Below are 20,452 nucleotides of genomic sequence, written 5' to 3'. Positions count from 1 at the left end.
CTGGCCTGCTTTTTGCTTCATGTTCACATGCGTGCAAACATGCATACATATATGCATAGTAGATACATACGCCACCATAGGTTTATGTGTGTGTACATACTCATACACTTACTGTATCTGTTGATTTGCTTTGACTCACACACTTCTGCAATAGCCAACCTTTGTGGAAACAATGAGGAATATCGAGAGAAAATCGCGAGGCCGAATCTCCAAGTTTTCTTCATTAATTAAAGCACAAACCAAGAGCGAAGAAGGAAAAGTCCCTCCGTCCCAGACGACGCTCAAGGATTTCAGTCTCACAAATTGTCTTTCAGGAATTGGTACATCTCTTGCTTTCTTGCCTCTGGTTATCCTCTTGTGCCTGTGCTTGCATTGTTTGTGTGTGTGAGTGAGTGCACGTGAGATTATTTGCATTAATGGATCACTCATATTCATGCATCAGATTTCTGTAAACAGATTTGACCTCAGTTATTTCCAAGAACCCTTGCTGAAGAAGGAGGCTGGGTAATACCCGTGACGTCAGTCTACTTTCTTAATCACTGGGGCACCAGAAGGCACATCAGTGCAGCTGCCTTGTTCTGGGTATTACCCATGATGTCAGTCTACTTTTTTAATCACTGGAAAACCAGAAGGCACGTCAGTGCAACTGCCTTGTTCATACATACATACACACATACACACACACACACACACACACACACACACACATATATATATATATATATATATATATATATATATATATATATATATATATATATATATATATTTATATATATATATACACAGATTACTGTATATAGATAGATAGATAGAAAAAGAAAGCAAGAGGCAAAAATATTTGTCCAATTGATGTATCCATTATTTACAGTATAATTCGTTGACTTGCATGAGAGAGAGAGAGAGAGAGAGAGAGAGAGAGAGAGAGAGAGAGAGAGAGAGAGAATTTTCAATTCATTTTTTCTTTAACACAAGAATTTAGTATTAAAGAATCACGTAATCTAATTGACCTTTTGAGTCCTGAGATCTGGCTTCTTCATGATCCTTTGAAATTCAAGTGATATTCAACGAAGGGTTTCTTGTAGTCTTATGAAGTCTTGCTAGGTCTCAATTGACAGACCTCAGAATTATATGTAAGGAAACTCAACTGAAATTCACCCTTCCTTGACAAGCACTGAAGCACTCCTCTTCGATGTGACCTCCGGAGGGGAATGAGAGTAGAAGTGACTTCTGCCAGCCCTGAAGAAGTCCCAGACACCTCTGAAGCCGAGGACTCCTCCAGATGCTGTAGGGAAGAGGTCAGTATTTAACCGTCTTCCCGTTCTAGGTCTCCTCTTTTTCTGCTCTGAAATGCAACTCTCTCTCTCTCTCTCTCTCTCTCTCTCTCTCTCTCTCTCTCTCTCTCTCTCTCTCTCTCTCTCTCTCTCTCTCTCTCTCTCTCTCTCTCTCAGTGGAGCTGCTCTGAGGTGTTCACTCTGTTCTCTCGTCTCTTCCACTCAAGCAGCAAGCTGGGTGACTAAGTGAAGAGGTCCACAACATGCTTAAAGTTCACTTGATGACCTTACCCATAGAAACTAAGAGAAACAACTGTGTTGACAAGGTTCTCTGCCAGGATTGCAATGGTTATTACACGGGGAGGGTGGTAGGGGACTGGATGTAAGATTAAGGGAACACAGAAGGGCCTATGATCTTCATGCACAGGGGAGCACTTTGGTAGCTCATAGTTTTAGCTTAGACCACAGAATTAACTGGGATGGCGCACGAACTGCTTTTAAAAGGAACGATACTCATGTCAGACGACTAGTTGAAGGTGCTGCTATAAACATGGGAATATCTTTGAAGATGACAAGACATTTACAAATGAAGACCCTTTTATTAACTTGTTTGTTGCCAAACACTACATAAAACATTTCAGTTTCAAAACTGGCGTTGACCGTGTGAACCCTGGTGCTCTGCTTCCTCCTCTCCTCTCTCCAGGTAGCCGACGTCCCTGTGGATGGTTCCGACTATGGCACCTATGCAGCGCAGGCAGGTGCAACATCGCACGTTCGATGATCAACGAGGCTGGCGCAACTGCCTGTTGAATCTGGAACAAACAACTAACAAGCACTCCGTGACGAAAACCAGCACTCCCATTTTTAAAGGCTATTCGTAAGAAAACTACCCTCTCATTTTACATTTTAACGTTAGCATTGACGAGGAACACCGTTCAAGTGTTCGAAAGTCCTCGATTATTTTACATAGTAATATATTTGCTTATAATTGTGGATTTTTATTACACAGAATGATTTTCACGAAATTTGTGAATCTCTTAGCAATAATGAGGTAATCAGATTCGAGAGTCAAGGTTATGAGGGATGAGACGCAGGTTTGGGACAGGTCAAAGAAGTGACCGCGGTGGTGCTTGCAGGTGGCAGACCAGGGAGAATTTTCCCTCGAATGGTTCTCAGGGAAATTGACTTGGGATTGTTTTAGCAATATTTGGAGAGTGTGAGGTCTCAGGGGGCTTTCCTTTACTTAGCGAGAAGGGGTTCTAACTTCCCCTCGAGTGAAGATTATCAAATTTAGCCAGGTGCTTTCAATTGCTTTGGGAACGTTCGCAAATCAACCTGGCAGTCATAGGGACTGAGGGAGTGGCGTGGGAAACGTCAGTTGGCTTCCCGTAATCATCTCGTAATTCTGTCTCTGTTACTTTATGTCTTAACGAATTATTAACACGGAAAAAGGAAAACAAACGGTCAAAAGACGTTTGTAAATATATATAAATATATATATATATATATATATATATATATATATATATATATATATATATATATATATATATATATCGCAAACTTATGTGGGGTTGATTAAGTGTTTGTCTTTTATAGAGTAATACATTGATCCTCTAACTAAATTATAAATAGGATGTATTGTTATCAAAGACTAGCATGATTTTATTGACAACACTATCTTACTATTGAAATTCCCAAAGGGAGCAGCTGTCTTTTGACCGAACAGTATAACAGAATAACAAAAACTGACTTGATCGTTCGCATAGGAAAGTACTTTCTCTATCAATTCAATTTTCCTCAGTACAATGTAAGTCACAAAAAACGCAACAAGGAAATATCTTCCTTTTGATATTGATAACAACAGATCATGATTCTCTTCCATTTATTCACCTTAGGTACTGGAGGCCTAATCAGCTGATAATAATCAATTTTAGGGATGATTTCTGAGATGCTTTTTCCAGTCGATATTGCTTGTATTAAATCATGTATGATTTCAAGGAGTTCACTTTCGTTTGTTTATAAGCGCACGAGGGAGCCGAATAATGCTGGAAATTTATTTTCAGGGCATCTGCCACTTCAAAGAGACATTCTATACCCTGTTTATGATTCGAAATTTTCAATTCAATTTGATTAGGCATTTCTTCATTGTATGGCTGCCAAGCACAGCCTCTCATCAAAGTATATTTAGAGTTTTATCATAAGATAATATAATTCCAGTCTATACAATTCAATAATTTCCTATTAGCAACTGAATTAACCAAAACCCAACTCAAACTTTTATGTCATTCATTTCTGCAATTTACTCTGTCCAGCATTTTCATTCAAACAAACCGACCTCAGACGGTTAGCTACTGATTGCATAATGAGGGAGAAATACTAAAGTCGCTAAGAAAAGTAATTGCACTTTGAAGTTGTTACAAAAAGTGCAAACAAGCACACGCATGAAATTGAAATAGGCTACAGATCGAAACGAACAACTGACTTCTGCCCGAAGGAAGGACCGATAACAATTCTGAAGATCCCCACGAGGGCTTCCAACACTGGCCGTGGAGCCAAGGCCTCTCTGCTTCGAACCGAGGAACCGTATGCATAAAATGCATGCAAAAGGAATTTGCAACATTTTGTCGGTGCAGAGAAACAAAAATCACTTCAATCAGTCTTCGGTCTTTCATTATATCCTGGGAGAATAAAAAAATGGCTTATGAGATGCGATAAAAAAAAAAATTTTACTTCATGCTTAAGGGCATACTGCCCTCTGAATAGCCGAGATACCTTCAAAATATCAAAATTAAGATTTATGCTATTTTACATTCTATAAGCATCTCACTTTAGCCTAACATATCTATTTAAACCGTCCACGGCCCGTAACCCCGCCCTTTGGTTTAAAAGGACAACATACGCAACCATTGAAAGAGACGCACGCAAGTACAGCCTTCTTAGTGTAGCAACACGGCTTATTTTTGCCTTTTCTCGACGATATTTTGTGTGATTATCTAGTGTTTTCTGGCATCTCTCTCTCTCTCTCTCTCTCTCTCTCTCTCTCTCTCTCCTCCAGCATTCACCAACACCAACGAGACGCTGGCGACGACAGCGGAGGGAAGGCGCTCATTGCTTGTTTAACAAAACCTCCGCAATGATTTGACCTTGTGCTGACACCCGAGCAGTGAGGCACAAAAAATGTCGTTAAAAGAGCAAAACAAAACAACGGAATTAGGGAGAGAGAGAGAGAGAGAGAGAGAGAGAGAAGAAGAAGAAAGAGAAAGAGATGCTGACGACATGAATCTGAACACATTATCAAGATTTGGTAGCAATAACCTGTAGTATTAGAATTATTGCAAGAATATTTGTCGTCTATAGAATCAATATACGTTAAAACTCTGTGTGCCAGAATAACACAGCATACTTTAACGTACATTGATTTTATAGACGACAAATATTCATGTAATAATTGTAGGCATGTTGTAGTGAAAATTCCAAGCCTTGTTCCGACATGGTACTGAAAACTTCAAAGCGCTATAACTCAAACAATACTTTTTGGATTCAAATATTTACAAAAATTCTGGAAATGACAGGAGCTTCTCGATACTGCTCATGTGAGTGCATATTGGATGCGCCCTTCTCGTGTAATTTCGCTTTTTTTTTTAATAATATAACGTGGATAACTATAGTGCTATAGGAATTTCATTAAGAAAATGCTATTTTCGTGACGTCAAGGCGACATACGTTTACGACTTATATATATCTTTATCTATTTGAGATTTTAGGAAAAACGAAATAACACGCTGTTTGTATGAGATATGAGTACCACATACAAAACGAGGTGAGTCTAGGGTAGCCTAAATAACAAGACCGCAATAAGTTTGTGACGTCACACGACCGCAGGACGGACGGACATTTCGCGTTCTTATGCTCACATAAAGTTGGCAATGGTATTATAATTGTACTCTGAAAGTATTAAGTTGAAATATTAAATATTTTTTTTTATAAACGAAAAAAAGTTTTACTTCATTCTTAAGTTACCAGCAAGGGGGAGTTAGGTTCTGATCTGTCAGTTCTGTTGAGAGCAGAGAGTTTATGCACTACCCAAACTCTGCGTGTCTTCAGTCATGCATGAGACCATGATAAGGAGTAAATGGCGTTTAAGAACAGATTTACAAATCTGAATAAAATATGCTCCATAATGATAACAATTTTATACATATACACATAAATGATAAAGTTTGTAATGCTTCTCAATACTGTACAGTAAAATGAACCGCAGGCCTTCGTATAAAAAAAAATCCTTTATATTGTTACTAAGTAGGAAAAGGCAGTTCTAATATCCAGATAAAAACGTATGTTTGCTTAAAGTGGAGTCATAATCCCATCTGAGTCAGCGAAACCATGTCATCAGTATACAGTCACCTGCCCCAAGTGATTGTCACGAATTACTGCATGACGAAAGTAACGCGGCGATATGGAGCTGTCAGTTATAGATGGATTCCTTCGAGGCACAGGCTGAAGACTTGGAGCCAATTACAAGAAGAACTAAGTCCATATTCGCTGATACGCTCGCACGCACACTCACTTGCAAATTACGAACTGATGTGCCATATTGATCAGCAGTCACGCTCGAGCTCTACCGCTCCCCGATCTCAAAAATGATTTTGTGAAGTGAAACATGTGGAAACTATACTGAACTATTACTATAATATATTTCAGTCTCAACATTCATATTAGCATTCATGTACACTGTGCACGCGCGCTTAAAGCACACATTATTGTAGAATAGCCCATAATACAGCTGCTTTTTCGATCAGCAATGTCTATGAATGTTGGGTAATTGGAAGGGTGACCAATGTCGAAGGTTATACGTCCTCGATAAAAAAAGTCCCCAAAAATGAACCAAGATGATAATATCTGGAAAAACGGTGATGTTAGCACCTGGAATTTATATAACCTTCTGTTTTCCCTTTATTTTATCTGTATGGCCATATATATATATATATATATATATATATATATATATATATATATATATATATATATATATATATATATATATATATATATATATATATATATATATATATATATATATATATATATATATAATATATATATATATATATATATATATATATATATATATATATATGTGTGTTTGTGTAAATATATATATATATATATATATATATATATATATATATATATATATATATATATATATATATATATATATATACATATATATATATATATATATATATATATATATATATATATATATATATATATATATATATATATGTATATATACATACATATACATACATACATATACACATATATAACTACAAATTCTGTAGATACATCACAATTTATAAAACGCAGTCTGCTTTTTTGTGAGCACGGTTTTCCCAGTTACAAAAAGAAATATGAGAGCATTTTGTGAATGCAGGGAATCCCAGCTGCCAACGACTATATCAGACTAATCAGTCGCGAGAGGAGCAAGGCTGACTACAGGCTCCCAACTGGCTACTCGAAGACATTAAATTGCTTAGTCTTTAATTTGGACAACATTTCTTTTGATGAAGAAGACCTAAATGGAATTTTGCATTATGTACCGAGACACAGGAATCGGTTTGGTTATTCTATTGTCTGTTTATAAGCATCACTGGATAAAAAAAAATGTTTTCTTACTTAAATAGTTGAAGATTTCTACATTTTTTCAAGGGAAGGAACGTTCAACGATATTTTATCTTTTATCGTTCCTCAAGAATTAATTTTAATTTTTCCGGATTTATTTGTTTCCCTGAAAGCAAAACGAAAATATTGATTTTGAAAATATAAACAAACCTAAACATATCTTTGGTTTTCAGGGCAGCAATATCTGAATACCAGTAAATAATCACTCAGAAAGAAAATAACAATGTCATTGACCACAGGTCTTCAACTGATGATCCTGTCTAACACTAAGCCAAAATGCCGCCCAGCACAAATGATTTCTCGTGTTTCAGGAGAAGAATTACTCTTCTGTTCTATTATTCTGGTAGCACTGAATGACCAGTTTCCATGAATGGGATGGTCAATCTCATTAATGCAAATAAGCATTAACAGATGAAAATGACACTCACAGTTAGATCACCCGTCATCGTAATGCTACTTATCGTTCCTTGGTCTGAAAACTATTATTTGACGGGATACGAAAATTTCGATATCCTACGGAAAACTCGCCTGAGAATTTCCTCCCCAATACGTGAACATAGTGATGATGATCATTTATCCTAAACTTGTGACAGCTGTTTTAATGGAAGGGACAAGTGTTAATAGGAAATATCCTACCATTCAGTAGATCAACTGACTTTTAGTGACAATCTTACTTTTTAAATGACAGAATTATCTGATTTATAACGAGAATATACCACTACTACTACTACTACTACTACTACTACTACTACTACTACTACTACTACTACTACAACTAATAAATAATAATAATAATAATAATAATAATAATAATAATAATGATAATAATAATAATAATAATAATGCTGTCAGCGTACCTCAGTGCTTAACCAAGCCCGGGTCTAATCTTTGCAAGGCCCCTGCTTCGATTTCGGCAATCGGCCGCCATTGGACCCACCTGTTGATGAATAGCGACATTTTTCTGAGACAAGGTCATGCCGAAAGGTCCAGGCAACACTGCTGTTTTCTCTCCCGGCTGATGTCCAGTCTCTATATTACACACGAATGGAAAGGAAATGAAAAATTGATTTAATGTTGGGGCAATAATTTGAGTTCTAAAGCATCTCTCCTACTATTGGCAAGACTGAATCTTTAATAAATTATATCTATATAATAATATTATATATATATATATATATATATATATATATATATATATATATATATATATATATATATATATATATATATATATATATATATATATATATATATATATATATATATATATATATATATATATATATATATATATATATATATATATATATATATATATATATATATATATATATATATATATATATATATATATATACATATATACAAGTAGCTCACCGAGATAACGGATTAAAGCGTCCAAGCCCAAGCCTATCCCTTTATAAAAAGAAACTCCAATATAGTGTTGTATATATACGTGAATGTGTATTTTTGCCATAAAGTACAGGTACATTTATACCACGTACCTCTTAAAAGTACCATAAAACGCTTATAGGTGCACATTTTAACAGTTCACTGCCTAATTTGATAGTTGAAACAAAAATATACCTTAAATTATCATACTAAAACAATCTAATGTCACTTCAGACAAAAATACACCCAAACCATCATCCCAAAAAACCTAAAGTCATATTAGATTACCCTCCTAAAGTTGGTATTCTTAAGTATATACACCCAAAAATTGCTTATAACAATGGTTTACTAATTTTAAAATATTAATATAAACAGCAAAATATCTATAAAATGTTTAATATAAATTAAATAAATCTTTAACACAAATTAAAAGTCTTACAGAAGTGTGACAACTAATTGAGGTAGTCCTCAGTGGTCTGGTTAAACTATTTTAATAATAATAATAATTCAGTTAGTCATCTTTTCTCATAGTATTGAAGTCGTTCCGTTTTCTTTTGTGTTATAAAGTATATTTATTTAAACAAACAAACGCCCGTAAAGGAAGATAAAGGCCTTATTATTAAACTGCTAAGCATCACCCCGGCATATCTCGGTCGGCCGCATCCAATATCACAAGATGTTACCTCTTTCAAGGATGGCGCGCCACTGAATATGCTTCGAAATGCCCTGCCCGTACCCGCTTATACAAAATTTAATTGTAGAAACGTCAGTTGGTAACACTGTGAGCTAAATTAGCGGTAAATGGCCTTTTTTTTTTTTTTTTTTGAGGGGAGAGAGAGTCTGACAAGAAGACAGTGATCAACACTCCCCGCTACGCTTCTGGCGTTCATTGGCAAACAAATGATCGCTTTTTGTTTGATCTCGTTTATCCCCAATAATGAGCGATCTAAAGCGGAAGAAAACTCTTTTGCCTGCACACAAATCACAACACACAACACATATTATATATATATATCCACTATATATATATATATATATATATATATATATATATATATATATATATATAATAAGATTTTCTTTGTTTGATCTCATTTATCCCCCTAGGCCATACGATAAACCTGAGCGATCTAAATCGGTGGGAACAGAAAAAATCTAACTCGCCGGATCGAACCCAGGTCTCTCAGGTGGAAAGCAAGGCGCGTTATCCACTAGCCGCAAGTCTAAAAGTTGGAACCTGAGCAACTGCAGAAGGGATTACCTGGGCAAGAAAACTCTTTTGCCTTCCGCACGTGATTGTGTGTTGAGATATTATATATATATATATATATATATATATATATAAACATACATACATACAGAGAGAGAGAGAGAGAGAGAGAGAGAGAAGGGAGAGGCGAAATTCAGAAAAATATCAAGTACCGGGGAATTAACGTTCCTACTAAGGCATTTTATCATTACACAAGACGATATATAATCGTTCTCTTTTCTTTTACAAAGTCCAAATTGTAAACTATTTCAGTACTGTATTCATATACAAAGTATCGTCCTTATGTTGTATATTTATGAATCCCTGTTAAAATGCATAAATAAATTTATGTAACAAAGCTTGTTTCATCTCATTTCCGAAGTGGCAGATGAAGTGACTGCTAAAATTTCTTGTTTTACTTAAAACAAAAGTAATAAAAATTATCAGCTCACCATCAAGGGCAAAAAAATTCCCCAGACAATTTCCTCCACCTCTCGTTAAATGCCGTAACTCCGACTTCCGCCTTTGCATGATAAAATTTTATGCCCATTGAAAAGGTCATTCAGCATCTTCACCATGATCGCGTTCGAAGCAGAGAATTGATGGTCTTCAAATGGAATGAAAGGACAGACATTTACGTTTCCTCTTGACTGACGAGAATGAGTCACATCCAGACATCAGGTCTGGAAAGGACGGAGAGCTGGAAGCGGTTGTCTGATGACACGGAAACACCTTTTTCGGGAAACTGCCCCATTCATTTGCATGTGATGATCCCTAAAAGGCCAATGAATCTCCTTAATTTTGTTAGATGTCGTAGTCAATTCTTCATTCACTGAGTATGTACAGATGAGCAGTTGCTAAAAGAATATGTTAGCACTTTGGATGGCAATGGGGCCGAGGCTGTTTGCATGAAATTGTTTTCCTTTCTGCCAAATATTCCGGAGTTCCGGGCTAAGCTTTTTTCAATGTTTTCACAAAACAGTGATATAAAGGTTTTATTTGGTTGGCCAGACCAATGAACTGCTAAAAGTAAGAGGAAATAAGACAGATGTGATGGGTATTGCGACACGGAACACGAAAAAAAGGAAAAATACGAAAAGAATAGACTTTCTTAACAAACACTGAGACGCCATATGCTGTCGGCAACAACCCTCCTCTGGCGTTGAATTTATAACATAGCCTTCGCTCTGGGACAGTGCTGTATCTCACTACACACTTCACAGAAAACATAAAAGACTCAATTTAAAACACTTCCTGAAACACCCGGCCGGGAGAGGAAGGCTTCCTGGTTATCAGAGTCAATGGAAATAAACTGAGACACAATACGTTGGAAAGAACAACATGTCTGTCGCTTGCAGACCATTTCTGCAGATGTTCTTCTCATCTTTATTTGGGGAAATGTGAAAATACAGCATCTGTCTCATCCTATGAATAGGTGATAATCACAGCAATAAAATTCTTAATACGACAGGATTCTTTATCTTCGTTGAACAGCATAAAAAGAACTAAATAAAAGATGACTTTCGATTGTATATTTAAGGTCTACTAGTCGAGAGCCTCTCTTCTTTTCAAAGAGGAACCTTATAACTCCTGAATACATCCTCTTAGCAAAACATTGATAACACTCAGAGGGAGTCGAAATCAAGAGAAGACTACTTCGTTACAAGGATACCCGGATCACAGGGTTCAGTGATTTATAATGCAAACAGATGGATTCTCCAAAGAGTTGCAACAAGTCAAGAGATTCATGGCTGGAGTAGCAAGGAAGATCTTATATTAGAACCCAAGAGGCAGCTGTCAATTGTCTAAGCATATGCAGTACAACACCTAAATTTCTTCATGAGGTATATTTGTTTTTTAAATAAACGTCACAATTACCATTCTCCAGAACATGATTTAGGCAACAGGTGTTGAGAAAGCGAATACATTTTGATGTCGATGCCATTCATGATTTCAGTTACAATCCCAAACAGTGTTCGCGACCCTTCGTGACAACAAGTTTACTTGCATTTAAAATCCATAATCAGCCTGCATAACACTATTTGGGCTACATAATATCTTGATAAAGTATGTTTACGTACTTCAGATGCGTAAGGGTGAAACACCTCCGTGGTTATAGAACCTGTTGTCCCTCTTCAGTTTTCAATCCATTAAGCAATGTCGCCATGCACGGCTTTGCTGCTGTCGTTAAACTTCGTTTCCCGCCTGTGTTATTCTAGTTTTGCTAATTGGTCTTCAGGGGACAGATCGTAAACCGATTACAAATATTATGACTGCATAAGACACACACACACACACACACATATATATATGTGTGTTTGTGTGTGTGTACAAAATCTACTGATTTATATAGAAATTCATGTTTGAGACATAACCAAAAATCTGCTACTTGTTTGCACGTATTTGTGATCAGAGAGTAACACACACACACACACACACACACACACACATTACATATATATATATATATATATATATATATATATATATATATATATATATACATATATATATATATATATATATATATATATATATATATATATATATATATATATATATATATATATATATATATATATATATATATATATATATATATATATATATATATATATATATATATACTATGTGTGTGTGTGTGTGTGTGTGTGTAAAAGTGAAGATACAGTTTTTTAAATCTTTGGACATATATTGCTCAAATAATGCGACATCTGGCAACATTAGAAAGGGGAGGAGCTTCAGTCTTAGTGTGTTGGTTTTTGCTTGACCTCCTGTAACTCTCAATCATATTCTACGATTCTGACATCATTGATACTTAAATGCAGTAGTAAGCTTTACAGTATTCGTTCAAGTTGTAATTTGCAGCGACAGTTCTGAGCAAAATAAACATTTTTCGACATAACCTACCAATTAACCTTACACAAATGAATTTATGACACCACAATGAACGGAATGCTTGCATAATCGGAAACGTGATCTTCCATAGTGAAATCAAGAGTTAAATTTGAGCAATGTCCAAGGAAAAAAGTGGGGAACAATAAAGGAACGAATGCAATGTTACGATGTGAGAGAGAGAGAGAGAGAGAGAGAGAGAGAGAGAGGAGAGAGAGAGAGAGAAAGAGAGAGAGAGAGAGAAAGAGAGTTTGTTGCTGTTGTGTAAGCCTAGGCCTCACCGTATATGTGTAGAGCTACTCATTTCATTATTTTTTTTCCTTTTAGAGATTGAGCGATACTATATTTGTATAGTATGTTTTAGCAATGGAGAGAGAGAGAGAGAGAGAGAGAAATGGTAACGTCAAGAAACATCCAGTTACTTGTGTTTTCCCACCGAAGCGCTCCAAACATCATAGAGAACTCTTTTTGCAGATTTAAATAGATTTGGTCAACTTACCATAGCTGTCGCAACATTTACCGCCATTAATTCCAGCTGACTTTTTAACACCGTAAAATACAAATATGAATGTGTAAAATTTAAAGAAATTATCATTATCTCTTATGATGATGCGATACTAAACCTGTCCATAACAGAAAACGAGTAAATATTGCCGTTCTGATAAACAGTACTACACCGAGATATCCACACACTATCTTTTAGATCTCTATGAACGAAGTCACCTGAGAAATTCTGATTACTTCGGACATGCATGGTGTTTTAAGTATCTGAACGTTTTTGTTTTTGCAGATTTAACATATATGATATAATTTGCATTGTATTTTCATATTCTAGAGTAAATTTACCGAGATTTTGTGTTTTCTGCAAAGAAAAAATTAAAATTCGATGAACGAAATCTAAAGAAAACTGTATCTTCACTTTTCTTGCCGAGTGTACATATATATAATATATATATATATATATATATATATATATATATATATATATATATATATATATATATATATATATATATATATATATACACACACACACACATAAGGGCCGGAGCTGAGGCTCGAAGTAGACATGACGAAGGAAGTAATAGGGGAAGGCATGATGACACTTTCAGGAGAAAATGCACAGCCATTATTCAAAAGAGTTTTCCTGCTTTGAGTCTGAAAATTATCCCGAAAAATCCCTTACCAACAGGGTCTCTGTTTAGAGACAAAGACTGACTCAGTCCTCTGCTTTCGTCCAGCGTCTTACACAAACACACTTGGCCGGGATGTGATCACGGGATATACGTGGGATGCACGAGGAGGCTGTTGAAGGTCCGCATAGATTCCCACCGGGAACAGGTAGCAGGTTATCTAATCCTGAACAATCAAATATACGTAATCATTAAAAATTATGTAAAACTTATATTGACAGCAAGGATTTTTCCATCTTAGGACAAGTGCAGAACAACAACGACTTAACCATCCTAGAATCCATAATTATCAAAAAGACTGTACCGTCGTTAAACACTCAGTCGTCTTCTGTAAAATTGTTTATAGCCTAGTTTGGGCAACTGGTTTTCCTCCTCTCTGTTTTGATTTATTTATATATATGTTATATATATATATATATATATATATATGTCTTGCTCTTTCTTCCTTATGGGTAGGTTGTTTTAAGATTTTAGTGAACTCCTTTTAATTATAATGGGTTTGTCTTAGAATGAGGTGTTCGTTTTAAATGTTTTAACTTCATAAAGAGCTGTTGCCATTGCATATCTCCATGAATTGTTTTGTTATTACTGTTCGCAAATTATATTCTATAGCCTTGAAAATGCGACTTGGAAATCGTCGCGAAACGTCGGCATTGAAAATAAACTGTTAAAGGATGAGGATGCCTTTCCCGATTACTCCCTTCGTGATGTGTGTGTGTATATATATATATATATATATATATATATATATATATATGAAAACTGGTCCCCATTAATTTTTTTTCTGGATGCGCAAGTGGTGTCCGCTTCTGCCATCCCAGAACGTGAAAATGTCTTCAACGTATCGCAACCAAATCCTTTTCTTGGGTTTGACAATAGTCTGTATTTCGGTTTCGAGGTTTCCAGTCTTTGTTAGATGACATATAAGAACCCTTTTGTACGTAAGTAAATGGAGGGCCAGTGTTCCTAAGGTAATTCTTTGAAGATGAGAAGTTATTAGTTACACAGAGCCTAATTAAACGGTCTTTGAAAATGGATGATTTATGACCAAGGCAATTACATATCTATAAGTCATACATAATGCATTTTCACGACGAAAACTTGTACTATTAAAATCATTATGAGATTTATAAAACTGACCTTCAGAATACGATGTCTCGAGACCTTACGAAATATATGGAGTTTTTTAATGCTGAGATTTCATATGTGCCCATAAATATCTAACATTGTGTGTTTTTATAATTGCAACATTACCAGAGACAATAGAAATGTGTTTTATTGGGATGGACATTCTGTTTAATATGTAATTACAAGGTGTATTGGGACACCAGTATCCTGCAAGAGAGAGTCGTTAGAGAGAACTGAGACCAGAGAGAGAGAGAGAGAGAGAGAGAGAGAGAGGACTCATTCGATAGATTATGGTTAAAAGGATTTCAGTTAGAAACAATACCAGCTATATGGATTATACCAGTTCCCAAAGGCTTTATACCGGTTTTCATAATGTTCTGACAAACATGACAAGATCATGTGCAATGCAGTCAGTAACTGTGGGGATTTTGCCATGAACCAGAATCAGCACCCCGACGCAAACCCCTCCTTCAAGTCTCACTGAAACAAACCACTTTTTTTGTTCGTAATAGCTTTAAACACCTTATCCTCACAAGTCCGACAACCTGTACATTTGTTCAATAAACTTTTTCAGTCAGAATCAAACTATTCGCATGTTTAAAAAAGTAAAAATAATCAAGACGGTCCACTTCCATCAGCCGTGCAATGACTAAAGATAACCTTTGCAGTAATATGAACTTTAAAGCTACTTTTCAGTAGCTAATGGTTTGATTTAAACAACCTGCTTTATGGTAACTAGATTTACAGCCACGACACAGCATTGAAGGACCTGTGCCACTTAATTTCCAAAAAAAAAAAAACTGTCTTATAAACGTAGATAAATTATCTTCATCACTCATGCTATTAAATATTTTACTCATAGCAAAGAAAGAATTTCTCATTTTTGAAAGAACTACCAAATCAAATCTTGGTTTCAGGTATCAAAATCATTATTTCACAAATAATATTGTGGAATAGTATAGAAAAATTATTTTCATTAAAAAAATTTTCTTTAAAATTATGTAACTCTGCCTAAACTTAGGTATTTAATTACTATTGGTGAAGGTAAGGACGATTATATTTATATATAGGCACCACTTAACAATTTATTGAAAAGATAACCACGTGAACCATCCAGTAAATAATTGCACAGTGAACCATCAATTAAATTGATCCCTTGCAAAGAGATTCTGTAATGCCAGGCTCCTTCCTCGCCTCAAGTTTACAACTTCTGCGTGATAAAAGCAGCAACACATGCCTCCTGCTAGTTCAGTGTCAAGGAGCCTCCCCTTCCTGTCTAGAAAATACGCCAGAAAAAAACATGTAACAACATTGCAATAAAGTTGACCATATTCAGTACATTATTAACTTTGATGAACTGAGGCTCTCACTTTAGATACAATTTCATTTTTCTTTTTTACACAAAAACATTTACAAAGTTTATGATTACAGCTAAGAGATAATTGCCAAATTAAGTGCTTACAAACAAGAGGCCAAATAGTTAAGGCTGCTAAGTAAATGCCCAGTAAAAATCTGATATTAGGCTTCTTTGTCACCAGTAACTTAGGACATCGCTGAAGTGCTCTATTAATCCTGCCTGCAAGCAGGTCCTTTGCTCATTCTCCCAGTTTTCGCTTCGGGAACGACGAATTTCTTCCTCTGACGACGACGCTTCGCAGTTTATGGGAAACTCCCTTCTACATAAGGAGAAGGAGTTGATTTTGTGTCCGTTGAACTAATATTGGAGTGTGCTGGTTTGGAAGATGGTCTCCGTGAAGACGATGGGACATTCTAGCGCGCTGCCAGGGCCGAATTTTATCACAGCTTTGTTTACTACTTTTATCAAATTTCAAATGTTTCGTGACTCCAGTTTACATTTTTAATTTTCCTAATCATAGTACTTCCTGGGTCTCTTTACTTAACGCATTGGCTTGTTTTAATAAGCTTAGTTGATCTTAGTTTCTTGAACTAAGCTTTTCCAACTGGATTTTAAAATTGTAGCTCAGACTTTCTTAAATTTTAAATGTATATATATTTTTTTTTCGGTCTACAAAAGATAAGATATGAATAACCTACGCTTAACACAATTCGTTTACAGTGAATATTTGTCTTTGAGGTTTTTATTTTAGCTTCTGATCAATATTCTGAAACACATCTTGGCTGTTAAGCGTTCTTCCGGTTTTTCACTCTGGAAGTAAAACTCGACTAGGCCAGGGGTCATTTATTTCTCTACTACAAACGTAATATTTTCCAGGGTCGAGAGATCTCCGATCGTCTATAGAGGTTAGTATTAAATTGATATTGTACTTTGGAATCAAAATGTACCAGTTAAAATTTACGTGGCTGTTGTATAAAGCCATTTTTTTTTTTAGTTTAACAACCTTGAATGTTGTAAAGATTTGAATGGGAATAATTATTAATTTATTCAAGCAAATGCATATGCTGCTATACTTACAATTTGAAACTACTTACAGATTTTAGTGGAATCTGAAGCGCTTTGTGAAATGAACTACGCCTGTGAGAAATAAGTGAAGACAAAATTCATAAGGCAAAACGACTCGTCTCAAGTTACACAAAAACGGACTTCTGCTCTTACCAGCCTTGGCTTCATAAAACCATTTTTACCTCCACCCCCTAGGGGTCCCTGGGGGTGGAGGCCCCTATATGCCCTGTCCCATAGGTCTTATGACCTATGGGCAGGTGCACGGTATGTTCAGACAGTAGCCAACTACTAATTGATTTTCCTTTCAGGTGGTGAGTGAATCAGCCCAACTTTTATTAGTTAGCGTCCTTTACTAGATTCTTTAGTGTTTGAAAGATTTGACAAGTCAAGTAACTGTTTACATTTAAAGTTAAAGAAAATAATTTTTTAAATTGTTGCAGTTTATAGTAAAAGTCTTTAACTTGAAGTTTTGTTTTTAAAATTGGTGATAAGATCTTCAATACTGAACTTTAAACTTTAAGTATTTAAGTTTCAAAATGTTTCATAAGATTAAAGTTAATGTTATTTAAATTCCTTTATTATTCTAAAGATAGTTAATTTACTTTGTGCTTCTTAACTTAAAAGGACAACTTTTTAAAATGCTTTGAGATAAAATAACTTACGATAATTTATTGCTTTTAAGATTTACTGTAGTTATTTTCTTTGGTGAATAAAATTTAAATTTTAAATTTTTGTAAGTTTATGTAACTTAAATTATAGCTTCCATTTGTTTATAACAAGATAACGTAGTTGTTAACTATTTAAAGTTTATAACTTTACTGTAAGTGATAACTCATGCCATTAATACCATGAACAGGCCTCTGTTTTCACTTTTAATACAATAGACAGACCTATGCTTAGGTATGGCTTTCATAGTCAATTGACTTGTATCAATAATGATAAAGCTGAAGGACTTGATTCCATTCAAATTAGTTACCAAATCACTGATCCCAACACAGCCGTGGTAAACTGACCTTCGGTAATTTTGTTCGGCAGCTCTTGAATGTTGACCTTTTGCGGTCGTTACTTTGGTCCCTCCACTAATGAGCCCTTTTGTGTGCCTTTCGTTGCTCTCTTGCTTTGCAGGACTTTTGATTTTTCTTCTCTGGTCGAAGGTTTTATAAATGGTTGGTTTGTACTGGAGAAAATTAGATCTATTGTGAAGTTTCAGCTCATCCAAGTTGTAAAACCTTATTTTACTCTCAGAATCATAGATTTAAGTTTTTGTACTATAATTACGATGCATTTCTGCAGCCGTCTTTTTACATAAGAGGATGTTTACTGGAACGGGGCCGAGACAATGAGAACAATCTGTGGAGCGTCACTATATTGTAATCGAAAATAATGAGTAAAAAAGCCACAGTAATATAATTGATAAATTGTATTTTTTTAAGATGCAAAAATATACAAAAAAGGGGATAAAAACAAGGGAGCTTTCGACCGTTTGCGCAACGGTCCTCTTCAGCCAACTGAATAAAAATACTTGTTTTTCTTAAAAAGACACGTTGAAAAGAATTTTGGTGATAGTCGAGCCAGGAAAACATCAAACTCTCTTTCAGTGTGGACTTGGCAGTTACGTAATGGCTGTTTCCCCGTATCTGTGGGCCAACCGTTGTGATCTTCTAACGGCTGTCGCTCGAGCGTACGGTGCTCACCACTGGTGACTAGGTGGTTCGTGGGTGGGGAACGCATTTCAGCATCGGTGCCTGTTGTTTCTGCGACAACTGCCACTTCGACAACCTGTGCGGGGAGAGATGAGGAAGACACAGTATCAGGGGCCTCGAGAAACTGCCTGAAATTTAAATTTATGGAATGACAGACTAGCCTATCTGTATGTAGGTCCTCCTGCGTAAAGGCTTTATTGCCATCTAATGTATTGCAAATATTTATCAAAGCCCCCTCCACTACCCTTCTATGGCCTACTTGACTACTTCTATATAGAGTTTTAGCTCCCTCCCAATCCATGACGTGATTATTCTCACAACAATGTTTAGCAATAGCGCTGTTTTGAGCGAATCCCTAACCGCTTTTTTATGTTCTTGCAATCTGATGTTCTTCCCCCTACTTGTCTCCCCAAAATAAAATAAATTACAGAGCTTGCATTTTATAGAATATACTCCTATGTCTCTCTTGTTAATATCACTATCAATTCTGTGGCTATTATTCTTATTGAATTTGGATTTGATTGAGTTTTCAAATGTGAAAGCTACTTTAACATTACCTGTACTATTGATTAACTGGGTTGATGATTTAGTTTTTTGATATGGAAGCGTTATGAATCTCTTTGCTGTGATCAATCTGCTTGAGTGAAGGTTGTAAAACTTTTTCTTAGCCTTAGACAAAGCATCCTCAATAAAATGGGTAGGGTAACTCAACTTACTAAAAGTATTTCGAATATGGGCAATTTCATCATCTAAATATTGGGTCACAAACCTGAAGAGCCCTGGCAGCCATGTTAATTATATTTTTCTTTATCTGTATGCTGTGATAGGAATAAAATGAACATATAATTTCTGCATTATCGGCTTTCGGTAAACTGAAAATTCAACTTTTTGTGTTTGGATTGTGAAAACTAGACATCCAAAAAGGTAATTTGTGCTCTGATTCCTGTTCAGAAGTGAACTTGATTTGTTGTATCTGTCTGTTAACATACTCTACTAGTTCATTGAATAAATCGTCATCATGAAGGAAAAGAATGAAAATGTCGTCAACATAGCGAACCCAAAATATAGGTTTAAACTAGAGACGGGCAAGAACCCAGAATAGTCTCTCCAAGAACTCCATGCAGATATTAGCCAAAACAGGTGAGAGGGGGATCCCATTGATACTCTAGATCTTTTGTTCATACGCATCACCATTGAAAGTGAAAACAGTGGACTCTACGCACAGTTTAATGAGGTCAAGAAATACTTTTGGGATGAGCATAAACTTGAATCAAACTTAACACGTAATTTTTCAAGCACATAACCAAGAGGGACATTGGTAAATAAAGAGGTGACATCCAGACTATACATTTTCCCCGAAAAGCCATCCAACTTTTCAATAAATGAACTTTTGAATAAATGAACCTTTGAAGTATGGGCCACTGAAAACGAGCGCAGGGAAGAACATTTTGTGTTCGATAGAGGAAAGTTGATATAATTACTAGAGTTAAAAGTTGGCTTTTTGC

General features: G+C 35.5%; 1 long non-coding RNA gene across 1 annotated transcript in view; it reads left to right on the top strand.

Moving 5' to 3' along the window:
- Positions 1-18,950, top strand: part of LOC136854806 (uncharacterized) — a 31,038-nt gene extending 12,088 nt beyond the window's left edge. The window contains exons 2-3 of the long non-coding RNA XR_010857812.1: positions 17,056-17,084; positions 17,276-18,950. This is a non-coding gene — a long non-coding RNA (uncharacterized lncRNA). The remainder of the gene's footprint in view (positions 1-17,055; positions 17,085-17,275) is intronic.
- The last annotated feature ends 1,502 nt before the right edge of the window (positions 18,951-20,452 follow it).

The sequence above is a fragment of the Macrobrachium rosenbergii genome, chromosome 30, assembly GCF_040412425.1.
Source record: "Macrobrachium rosenbergii isolate ZJJX-2024 chromosome 30, ASM4041242v1, whole genome shotgun sequence".
Taxonomy (NCBI): domain Eukaryota; kingdom Metazoa; phylum Arthropoda; class Malacostraca; order Decapoda; family Palaemonidae; genus Macrobrachium; species Macrobrachium rosenbergii.
The sequence above is the reverse complement of the archived record's forward strand: the minus strand, read 5'-3'. Positions and strand labels throughout refer to the sequence as shown.